This window comes from Haliotis cracherodii, unplaced genomic scaffold (genome assembly GCF_022045235.1).
Source record: "Haliotis cracherodii isolate W230 unplaced genomic scaffold, xgHalCrac1.p SCAF_5, whole genome shotgun sequence".
Lineage (NCBI taxonomy): Eukaryota > Metazoa > Mollusca > Gastropoda > Lepetellida > Haliotidae > Haliotis > Haliotis cracherodii.
Genome location: NW_027266308.1, coordinates 65,019,127 through 65,031,236, shown reverse-complemented (window position 1 = coordinate 65,031,236; position 12,110 = coordinate 65,019,127). Strand labels below are relative to the sequence as shown.

General features: G+C 39.6%; 1 pseudogene; it reads right to left on the bottom strand.

Moving 5' to 3' along the window:
* Positions 1 to 383: 383 nt before the first annotated feature.
* On the bottom strand, positions 384 to 1,352 carry LOC139442134 (uncharacterized; annotated as a pseudogene).
* Positions 1,353 to 12,110: the final 10,758 nt, after the last annotated feature.

Here is a 12,110-nt window from a genome sequence, read left to right as displayed (position 1 = left end):
ACATAAACACAAGCTACCAATACATCTTTTTCTAGCTTAAATACCGATTTATCCAAAATAACATATATCACATTCTGTCCAATAATGTGCTCTTTGACATAATTGACTAGAGACTTTCTAATAAGTACTACAATCCCCCCCGATAATCTCCCAAAAGATGACAATCTCTCTGCAGACAAAACATATGGCTGGTAATCACCAAGCTGTTGATCAAAATCACAGTCCTTGGCCCATGTTTCTGTGAGTCCAATAAAGTCAAACTGTGTGATATATGAAACAAATTCATCGTCTAGAAGTTTATTAGTAATACCGGAAATGTTCCAGAACAAGAAATCTGAAATTGATTTAGTAACACAGCGATAATCCGGGCCTCGGCCAAACCTCTATTTATCATTAGTATCTGTGTCCTGCCTATCTGGATGCTGTTGGTAATCCTTAACTACAAGGGCACCATTCTTGTAGTAGCCTTGCTTGTTATTACATCTCAAATCCTGGAGTACTTTCCTCTGGTGTGTGGTGAGATCACTGCCTATACCATATCCACTCTCCTTCAGTTTATCGCGCAGGCCTATTGCTCCCACTTTGCAGTCCATAGAATTGAATCGAACTATAATAGGTCTCTGGCGATTAGACTTTGCATAGCCAATCCTATGGGCGTTCACAATGTCGGTTGCTGAAAATGGAGTACCATCATTATGGGTGTTCAGTGTTTTGCAAATAACTTCCTTTATGTTCATTTTATTTTCATCAGGTTTCTCAGCGACACCATACAGAAGTATTTTCTGCTTCCGGCTGTACTGTTCTAGTTTATCCACAGTATTCTCAAGGTTGTCAATCTTATCGGTAACATAACTATATGCTGACCTGTCTAAAGTAGAACTATGCTCCTCTACACAAGTGACACGTTCAGATAATGCATCTATGTCCAGCCGTAGTATTTCCTGTTGGCTTTTCATATCTGCTATTTGTAGTTTGAGTTCATCCACGGAGTGATTCAATTTACGTGTGTCAGACTTTATATCACGGATATCCCTAGAAAGTTCACACTTCATTGCCCGAAGCTCTTGTAAAATCTCATCTTTTCATGTTTGGAAGTCAACCTTTGGGGGCCCCGGGTTTAATTCCACATCCCCTGAGAGAAGCAAACGATTATGTTGATGAATGATTGTAGCACTCACCATAGTCATTGTGTAAAGGACCAGACATGTTGTCATGAGCCGGTAGCACATATTTGTAAACGGTGTCCATTTCGTCCTGGGGTTGTAATCGCCAATATGGCCGACCTGTCTCGTACCTCGAGGGTGGGTGAAAATGCCGATTCGCACTCTCCAGACTTCAATACATATACCCATCGTGAGTCAGGAGCGTCTTGGGTATGTTAGAAACCAATATGTCCTCACCAGATGTTGATGATAATATGATGCCCTATTTGTATAAAATCTGTTTGGAATTTATTTTTCAAATTCAAATATACATCTATGAATTACCATTTGGCAAATAATAAAATGAGATAAAATACATGATCAGTGATGATATTTTCCATTATTCCAGATAATACAAGCTGAGCATCTAATTGGATCTAATTAGATATGAGCACATGCTCAAGATGGAAGATCTGGCGAAAAGTATGAACGACATGAAATTAAAAAAACCCAGGTAAAACAGTGTCTTCTCTAGCAAGACATAACCGCATTGATCATGATCTGACATTTTCATCAGTAATAAAAACAGATTTGTTGGTATTAATCATTGCAAAAGTCTTTACTGGAACTTTCTAAGTCTCAAGTAACTTGAAATGCTTTGCCATAAGTTTAGTCCCAGTCAAGACTACTATTTTTTGTAAAGGTGCAATTTTTTCATCTGAGTTGTTATTATGACATTCACTCTCTCTCCCATTTCAGCAAAAATTGGTGGCTTCCTTGGCGCATCAACGGAAACCCTTAAAACTACAGAAGGTCTAAAGTCTACAATGATGGAGGGGCCCATTCCTGGACCCCCCAGGCAGTCATGGGCTGTTGCATAGGCCCCTCTTGATCCATTGACCTTGATGATGTACAACCCCATCTAGACTGAAAAATATCATTCACTCTAGATCTCTCTCCCATTTCAGAAAAAATGGGCGTCAGTGTGCACCTCAGAGGTTCTGTCAGCTTACCAGGTGAGCTTCAAACAGCCCAAGGCACCCTAGGGAACTGGTCAAAAATCAAATCCACCTTCTTTTTCTCTCTGTCTTTTTTTAAAGGATTTGTGAAGACTTAAGACCTTCAGCAGGTTTAAGGGCCGCTATGGGAGCCCTTAAACCTGCTGAAAGTCTTAAGTCTTTTGGAGTCAGTATACTGTGTCTGAGTGGGATATTCATGTTAAACTGCGGCATGATATCTCAGTGAGCTAGCACTATATAAATCGGCATCAGTCCAGACTAGTACAAGCAGCCACACACACGTGCATGCACGTCGCTATTTAAGTGCAATAATCTTGGATGCGACGTTAAACCCAATTTCACCTCACCTCACATACTAACTACTCACTCAGAACTAGAAATTATGAAATAACTTTTTCCTGTTAATTATTGTGGAAAGTATCTTTTTATCTTTACATGAATATGTTATGCCTTATTTCATTTGGTTTCTCTAAATTCTTATATTCAAAACTACAGGGTAAATGTAGAAATAGAAATAAACTTTACATTTGAAAAATAAATAAATTCCATTATAAATGCATTTGTGAATATGACACATGAAAGTGTTACTTCCTTTTCACTATTTACCAATTTTGTCAAATCCTGACAGACTTGGTTCAAATATATTTAGATTTAAAAATGTAATTAAAAACACGACTTTATATCTTGCACGCCATTGCAGAATATTGTAGAATATCATAAGGATTGGTAATCTATATATTTATAGGGGGGTGATCATGAAGAAATTGCACAGCAAATAAAGGATGGGGTGGGGGAGGGGCGTATTAATGACAACATGTTGGGGGTCACCAAAATTTATCACAAGTATATTTGGGGGAGTGGGTACAACATAAATGGCATGGTTCTGTATTATTTTGAATAAAAAGGTTAAATATTTCATTTGTTATAAGTTATAAGTGTAAATGAAAATGAAAACTGTATATATTGGGGACATAATAAATGCACATAAAGTGTAGGGTGAAGATGGGCGGTTGGGGGGGGGAGGGTCTTGTCTAAATATGGTCCTAACCTCAATCCCATTATAAATTACCCATACCTGAGGTTGATAATTAAGGTCCTCTACCTCCTTCTCACACAGATACCTGTATATTTCCACCCCTTTATGTTTGTATGGTGTTCTGACATGGGGGCAATGTGTTCTTCCATTCAATACACAACATGCTTTTGATCTCATTAATACAGAGAGCTGGCATGTTGGTGTATGTAGGATGCAACATTATGCAATCCTGGGTACCAAGGTTTATGGTCACTGATCTGGTATTGTTCATTCCTCCTTCTGTCAATCATGATGAATTAGCCAATGAAAACACTCGTTACATTGAAAAGGCCAATGACCATTGCTTCCTGAAGGCTTAAAACAACATAAAAAAAACCCTAACATTAACAACTCAACCAACCCCGCCCAAAAAGCAAATAATCTCGCCAACCACTTTTCGGCCGTTAGCAGTAACAGCAACTTCAGCCAAAAATTCCAAGATAAACTTAAAACAGAAAACAAACCCACAAAAGAACCAAACAATAACAATCTAGAAATAAATCAACCCTACACAATGGAGGAGCTCCTCTACGTAATCCAAAACAGGAAAAAGGGCACAGCCCCAGGATTAGACCTAACCTCTTACCAAATAATTAAAAAACTCCCCCTAAAACTGCTCCAGGCACTACTCAAACTATTAAATCTCATCTACCTAAACGGACAGGTTCCTACTCCCTGGAAACAGGCCCTAGTCATACCAATCCCTAAACCTAATAAACCAGCTAATCAAGCTAACTCATATAGACCAATATCCCTAACTTCAAACTTATGTAAAGTAATGGAATCAATGGCTAAAAATAGATTACAACATTACTTAACCCAAAATAACACCATAAACCCAGATCAAAGCGGTTTCACGCCTGGCCGCTCAACCCTAGATAACCTCGCCCGACTAGAACAAGATATTAAGACAGGACAACTAAATAAACAATATACCACAGGCATCTTCTTAGACTTCTCTAAAGCTTTCGACATGGTATGGCACGATGGGCTAATACAAAAACTTAAAAAAATAGGACTCAAAGGTCAGATAATAAACTACATCCAGGACTTCCTAAACAATCGTAAAATAACCGTGTGTATAGACCAAACTCTATCGGACCAATGTCCCCTAGAAAATGGCACTCCACAGGGCAGTATCCTCAGCCCCACCCTCTTCAATATAATGATAAACGATCTATTCGAGGGTCTATCCCCTAAAGTAAACACATCAAAATTCGCGGATGACGGAGCCATCTGGATCCGCACTAAAAGCATGAAAATGGCCAAAAATCTACTCCAAAAATCTCTTAATAAAATACAACAATGGGCTGACAAATGGGGCTTCTCCCTTAACTCAGAAAAAACAACAGGAATAGTATTCAAACATAAAAACATGAAACCCGCCTCCCCAATCCTCCAGCTAAACAATCAAACAATCAAATTTCAAAAACAAACCAAATTCTTAGGACTTATTTTCGATGAACATCTCACCTGGGATGCTCACATCCAAAACCTAACAACTAAATGCAGTAAAGACCTAAACACCCTAAGATGCCTAACTGGCTCTAACTGGGGAGCCTCCAAAGATACTCTCCTCTCTCTCTACATATCCCTAATTAGATCAAAACTAGACTACGGCTGCGCCATATACAACACCCTAAACAACTCTCTATCTAAAAAACTTGACTCAATACAATATCAGGCTCTCAAACTCATTACACGCACCCAACATGGCACCTCCTACACCTCACTTCAGGCCTTAACAGGAGAAATGCCACTAAGTCTACGCAGGGAACAGCTAAGCTTAAATTTCTGGGCCGCGTCCCAATCAAACCCTCTCATCCAAAACTTAATAAACCAAAACATCAGCCCTAAAAACCAAGCTCTAGCTCGTAAACACCCCTTACTTACCCCAATATCCCAAAGAATAACAAACTACCTAAATGAACACCAAATTAAAAATCTTAAACAAAACTGCAAACAATCAAATATCTTCACCCCTAAACTTAAAATACCCAAAATAGACACAACACTAGCTAGCCAAATAAATAAACAAACCGACCCAAACATAGCTAAAACTACCACGCTAGCATACATACACAAAAATTGGCCAAACTGGTGTCACATTTACACGGACGGATCCTCAGATCCGACCTCCAAACACACGGGTTTCGGAGTCCATACCACACAACCAACTAAAACCACACAATCCTTCCGACTCCCAAATAACCAATCAATATTCACGGCCGAACTAATGGGCATGGCCTCAGCCCTCCACAATCAAGAATCCAAAAACAACCAAAAAATCCTAATACTTACTGACTCCCTAAGTGGACTACAAGCCCTCCAAAACAAAAATACCAAAAACCGACCTAAATTAATAAATCAAATACTTAAAAGCTCCAACGACCTAACAAAAGCAGGCAAACAAATAACCTTCTTGTGGATACCCGCCCACGTAGGAATATACGGTAATGAAAACGCCGATAAAGCAGCTAAACTATCCCTCAAAATCCCAGAAATAAGCTTAAACTTACCCATCTCAAAATCAGAAATTAAAAGTGTAAACAAACAAAAAATCACAAAAAAATGGCATAACCTATATCTAAACTCAAATAGCCAAATCAAAAGAGTGCTCAGCAAACCACTAACCAAACCAAAAATTCTCCATCCATCAAAAAAAATCGACAGAGTAATCACTAAACTCCAAACAGGACACACCAACCTAAATAACCACCTAAAAAAATTTAAAAAACACACTACAGGTAACTGCCCACACTGCAAACAACCAGAAACCCCAGAACACGCACTCATCCACTGCACACACTACCTAACACATCGAACCGCATTACAAACCACCCTCAATCTAAACAAGGCTCTCACTCTAGAAGCAATACTAAACCCACAAAATAAACTAGAAAACTTCAAGGCCTTAGGCGTATTCTTAATAAAAACGGAACTAATAAAACGCATCTAAAACCATAATAACCTACCAAATCAAAATTACATAAACAAACAATCATCCACCATACCCAGCTCCCTTAGTTCTCCTCCCCAACCCCATCGGCATCTATTCCAAATCTCAAAATTCCCCAATTCTATATAAGCAACCCCTAAAGCCCCCTCTTGGGTTGCACAGACCACCCTCGCCCCTTTCGGAAACACATTAAATGGCCTGGCCGGGCCCGTGTGCGAAATACGCATCAGTCGGAAAGCGCACGTTAAATCTCCAAAGTAAGTAAGTAAGTAAGCTTCCTGAAGTTAGTAGCTTGGAATATAAGATTGTTGTATGTGGTTGTGGTTGCTTGGACACTCGCCCCGTGCAGACATGTCCTTCCAAGCTCGCTACCCACGCTCAACTATGAGAGACATCGCTCTGTCGCTACCGAGGGAGTTAGTTGCCATCCTTGAGCCCTTGCTGGCTTTCAGGGTTGAGAATTACTCCCTCAGGACTTCCTACAAGTCCAACTCCTCCACCCTCTCCATCTCCTTCGACTTGTTTAAAAAATATGAAAGTATCATTCTTTCCAATATTTCAAATTGTTTATCTTTGAAGGATTTGTAGAACTATTAGGGGGTCACATGTAGAGAAATAATTGTCTTTTATTGTAAAAAATTAGTAATGAAAATGAAACTGTTCAAATACTAGCCCAAATTTCTTTTCGGTATGATCTGGGGATGAAGGGGTTCTTTACTTTTTGTTGCTGTATCCAGCAAGTGATATCACTTGATTGATAACGGTGTTAGAACCTACACTGAAACATCGCTCTTAATTGTAATAAAGAAGTTGTTCATCCACAAATTCTTATCCTTACTCACTATACAGTTTATACATTTTATCATTTATGCATGTCATTATGTCACAAGAGTCAGTATTACACAAACAGTCAAAATGTAGTCACACATAATTATATAATAATGGATAGCAGGGGTAAATTAAACAACTGCATCATTTCTAGTTTGATATAACTTATCTTGGTACATCAAGATTGTATTAAGTTTACTGAACAGAGTGTTTTCTATTTATAAATGAACAGTTGTGTAAAAACCAATATTCATAATACTTCATACTGATATTTCCACACAGAAGAGAGTTACTGCCAGAGACAATGGCAGGCTGGGGACCCCAGGCACTGATACATGGGGATCACATTACAAGTGTTCTCCCTGGGTCTGGGCAAAAAACACAAAGCACACATACCCCCTATTTAACAATTGTCAACAATTTAGGCAAACTAGTTTCATACTAGTTTCATGTAGTATCATTTGTTTGCAGATGAGATTCCTGAATACCTGTCAGAATGTCAGATGATTTGAGGAAACAGACACAGTCCAGTACATCCCAACCAATGGCAAGTGTAAGTACCAACACTATCAAGTCATACAATGATATGTACCGTATTCGACGTAATAAGCGCCCAGGGCGCTCTCAAAATTAGAAATAGGGGTCTGTTATTAGAATATTATTTTGGTGAAAAACAACAGAGTTGAAAGAGAAATTTCGCGGTTTATGCTGACAGCCTGAAATGTTCATATACGACAGATATATTTTTCCAGAATTTAATTGCCTATAATTAAGGGTGCATATAACACACGAGTGCGTTTTATACGCGAATAAATAAGTCGTGTGTACATTCGAAGGGGTGCTAATTGAGATTGTTCACTAGCCAATATATTAGCAAATATCGCCGTGGACGCTTATTAGAGCGGGGCGCTTATTACGTCGAATACGGTATATGTTACTTTCTTTACTCTATATTTAGCTCAAAGTAAATTTGATTAGGTACTTATGTTTACAAGTTCTACTTACCTTTTATGTCTAATGTCTTGGCCATTATTGTAGGATAGGATTTGTAGGTCCAGGATAAAATATGCTCCTTTCCATTTTATAAAGCCTTGTAATGATTACTGTCAGTACATCATTTACTTCAATTCCCACCGGTTTGTAAGTTCAATATTATTAGATTAGTACTCAGGAATTTGAGTTGAGTTTATGGTGACACACAACCTTTGTAGGAGTACGTACCTTAGGATTGCAAGTGTCTTTTATACACTGCATCTATTCTTCATTTATTGTTAAGTATGTTTCTTACAGTTACAGATTCACGTAATTGGACTATGGTAGTTATACTTAGAATGCAAGGGCAGTAACTCGCATCGCACACCTCATCTGTGCATTGCGATGCGCAGGTTCCTTAGTTGTTTTTGTTCACAATCGCCATTGTTCTGTTGACATCGTACGCTACGTTAATCGACTTGACACACTCAATACATCAGTTTCGTTTGCTGTTAGTCGGTTGGAACGATCTTTTCTTGTCATAGATCATTTTCATCGAATGATCGTCACGTCATGGCTACTCGCCGTCCAAAGAGACATCGAGGTAGAACTAGGTCATTGTCTCACACTACGGATGACATAGAGATCCAACATGGCGGCCCTGCTACTTCTGACCACGAGAATCAAGCATCACTCGACAGCGCACAATCTGTAGACGCAGAGACATTCCGTGCGAGGTATCGCCACGAAAATGCGGGGATTTACGACGGAGATCCCAGGAACTGGTATGTGTCCCAGCTGAGAGCACAAATTGCCAGGGACATCGGTATACAACATCTTCCCCCGAGTCTCACCAAAGCACAACTTCTTGCGATCTATTTACGCAACCGCCCAATTAGAGTCGTCACGTGGACAGCCAGGAGAGCCTGAATCATCGGATACCACTGAGGTTCACAGGACACACTTGCCCAGTAGGACTGCCTCCTCCAGTGCCACCATTACCTCAGCTGACCATAATGTGCCCAACTCGTGTGTGTCTGACTTTCAAGGTTTAACCATGACAGTTAATCAACTGGTTGCATCAGTAGCTGCACTAGCAGAGAAAGTTAATTCAACAACCAATAACAATGCCAATCACACTTTGTCTTCAAATACCATAGACAGTCAGTTTTCTCTGGAGACTGCCTTACATGACAGAGTTCAACATGGTCAAGGGCCACCAGGCTTCTCCACCACACGTCCCTTCACCCTTGATACTGTTTATCACAACACAGCCTCAAGTACTACCCATCATGTTACAGGTAATTTTGGCTTAGACCCTAATTCCCTTCCCCGTGCAGATACAGTGTCTGCCAGTTTACGTCAGCACATAGTGGATGGTAGAGATGTCAACCTAGCACTGCTACTAGTTCCAGGTGATATACCCACTAACCCTCGTACCATTGAACTGGGGAATGGTGAATTACGACTTAAACCAGCCGGAGATCCCAGACTACAGAAGACCCTCACTCTCGACCGGCAGCCCAGAGCACTTTGGTCAAACGAACAAGGTACCAATATCCGAACACAGGAACATTTACTGTGTAACCCAACATATTCATATATGGATGTCTGCCGGGGAGCCCCTGCTGCGTGTGGCCCCTGGCCCCCCAAAAGAAGGGGCCATTCAAGGGCTGGATCAAACATTGGAGGTACCACATGAAAGTAAGTGTAAATGAACTGTTACATCTCACAGAGTACAGAATGGGCCACGCCAGACAAATCTTCCTCTGCAAAAGGCCTGCCAGACACCCCCAAAGAGGGTCCCAAAATTTGGGCTGGGTTAAACATTGGAGGTACCACATGAAATCAACATAAAATGAACTATTTCACGCTACTAAGAATAAAAACCCCATTGCCAGACAAATCGTCTGCTGCATAAGGCCCGCCAGACACCCCCAAATGTTGACCCTTAATGCACTCAGTGGACACTCTGGTAAAATTTGACCAGAGTATACATTCAAAGTACCAGATGAAAGTAAGTTTAGATCAACAGGTACATGTTACTGAGTACAACACGGCCCATACCTGACAAATTGTCCTCTGCATAAGGTCCGCCAGACCCCCCAGAGAGGGTCCCAAAATTTGGGCTGGGTTAAACATTGGAGGTACCACACTGGGGGGCCGCGCCTTCAGATTATAACAATTGCAATACAAACCAGGGGGGTCCAAGAAACCTGCAAGTATGATCATGTTAATTCTAGTTCAAGTGGGAAATCACGCCATTAAGATAATTACAATGCCAAGACAAACCAGGGTGTGTCAAAGGAAGGTTTCTCACGACCTTCATGTATGATCATGTTTATTCAGTTCAAAGTGTTTTATGATTTGATAAATGCTTCACGTTATATTGTGATTATAACGTCAGTAGCACTATTATTAAGGTTTCATATTTGCATTCAGATGTTGGCAGAAAAGAAAAGGCTAGGTGTGGTTTGGAAACGGCTTTTCTTTTAACAAAAGAATTCACATTTGCTTGAAAACACAGCTCTATGGTAACAATGATATGGGAATTTATAAAAAATTCAGTCAACCGTGACAGATCAACAATTGCCTGTTTAGAATTTTGTGTTATGGAAAACACCCTGAATGGATCAGGTTAATGCAACCTAAATTTATTGTGTATGGCTTTCCCTTCTTTATTGAGGGTATTCAAAAACAGATATATATATATATATATATACACATATGTACACTAGGTCATCCTGGGATAGATGTCTAAACACATTTAACCGTGGCACAGCTCACGCGCCAATATCACTCTCTGTCTAGTGTAAGACGTTTATTCAAACAGATAGATGGCAAATCTGAGACGTAAGGACTTGTGAACATTTAGATATATAGTGGAGGTTTCATAACAGATATTTGAGTATTGAAATCAAAACCATGTCACATTATGAACATACATTTACATTTAACAACAAGAACAAAATCATAAAACATGATGGGTAATTACATTTCACATTTGGTGGTGCGATAGTTTTGACGAGGTGAATATCAGTAACGGCCCTTCTCTTTTGAACAGAAAAATATTTTTGTATCCAACCGTGACACTCCGAGAAAAGTTGTGAAGATCAGGACGAAAATACATCAAGAATAGAACATTCATCTTTTCGTGTCACCAAACCCTGTTCATCTCTTTCCGTGACCTGACAAACTTGATATTTTCACACAGGTCTGTGCCACGATTTTGTTAGGTTTCTCGATACGATAAACTTTTCGGGACCGACCATAAATATGGAAATATTTGGCCGGAATTCAGCTTTTTAGATGATAAAACTTGCTAAATAAATGGAGATCATAGGTTTTTAAACACAATTATCACCAAAAGATTTCCAAATGGTATTAGGGACTGTCATTTACCATTCTTATAGCAGGCTTTGAGGACTACCTCAGCATGTTTGGGTTTGTAGGAATCCATAGCCAAGCTATCAGGCTATAGCAGGCTTTGAGGACTTCATAGCTGATCAGATATATATTCACAAGAATCAGATTCATGCCTTTTTTTTATTACATTTCAACGATAGGCCTAATCTGTGATATCAATACTAGTATTCAGAGACCTGATTTTATAAATACGTGATTTTAATCTCAATAAAATCCTTCCATCTTTAAGAACAAAACATAAATTTGACCATCTGTTGACTCTCAGAGCTGATGTCCAATGTTTCATTATGCACACTGGGATTACAGAGGGTCAACTGTGTGGGGTGGGGTGAGGGTCTGTCTAGCGGGCCTTTTGCAGAAGAGGATTTGTTTGGCAATGGGTATTTTGTAATAAGTAGAGTGTAATAGTTCATTTTATGTTGGTTCCATGTGATACCTCCAATGTTTAAGCCTTATGCAGAGGAAGATTTATCTGGTGTGGCCCATGATCTGTACGCTGTGATATGAACCTGTTCATTCAAACATACCTTAATGTGGTACAATCGATATATATTCCAGACCAATTTTACCCGTGTATACCTGAAGGGTCAACTTTTTGTGGGTGTCTTGCGGGCCTTATGCAGAAGATGATTTGTCTGGCAATGGGTATTGTGCAATAAGTAGAGTGCAATTGTTCATTTTATGGTGGT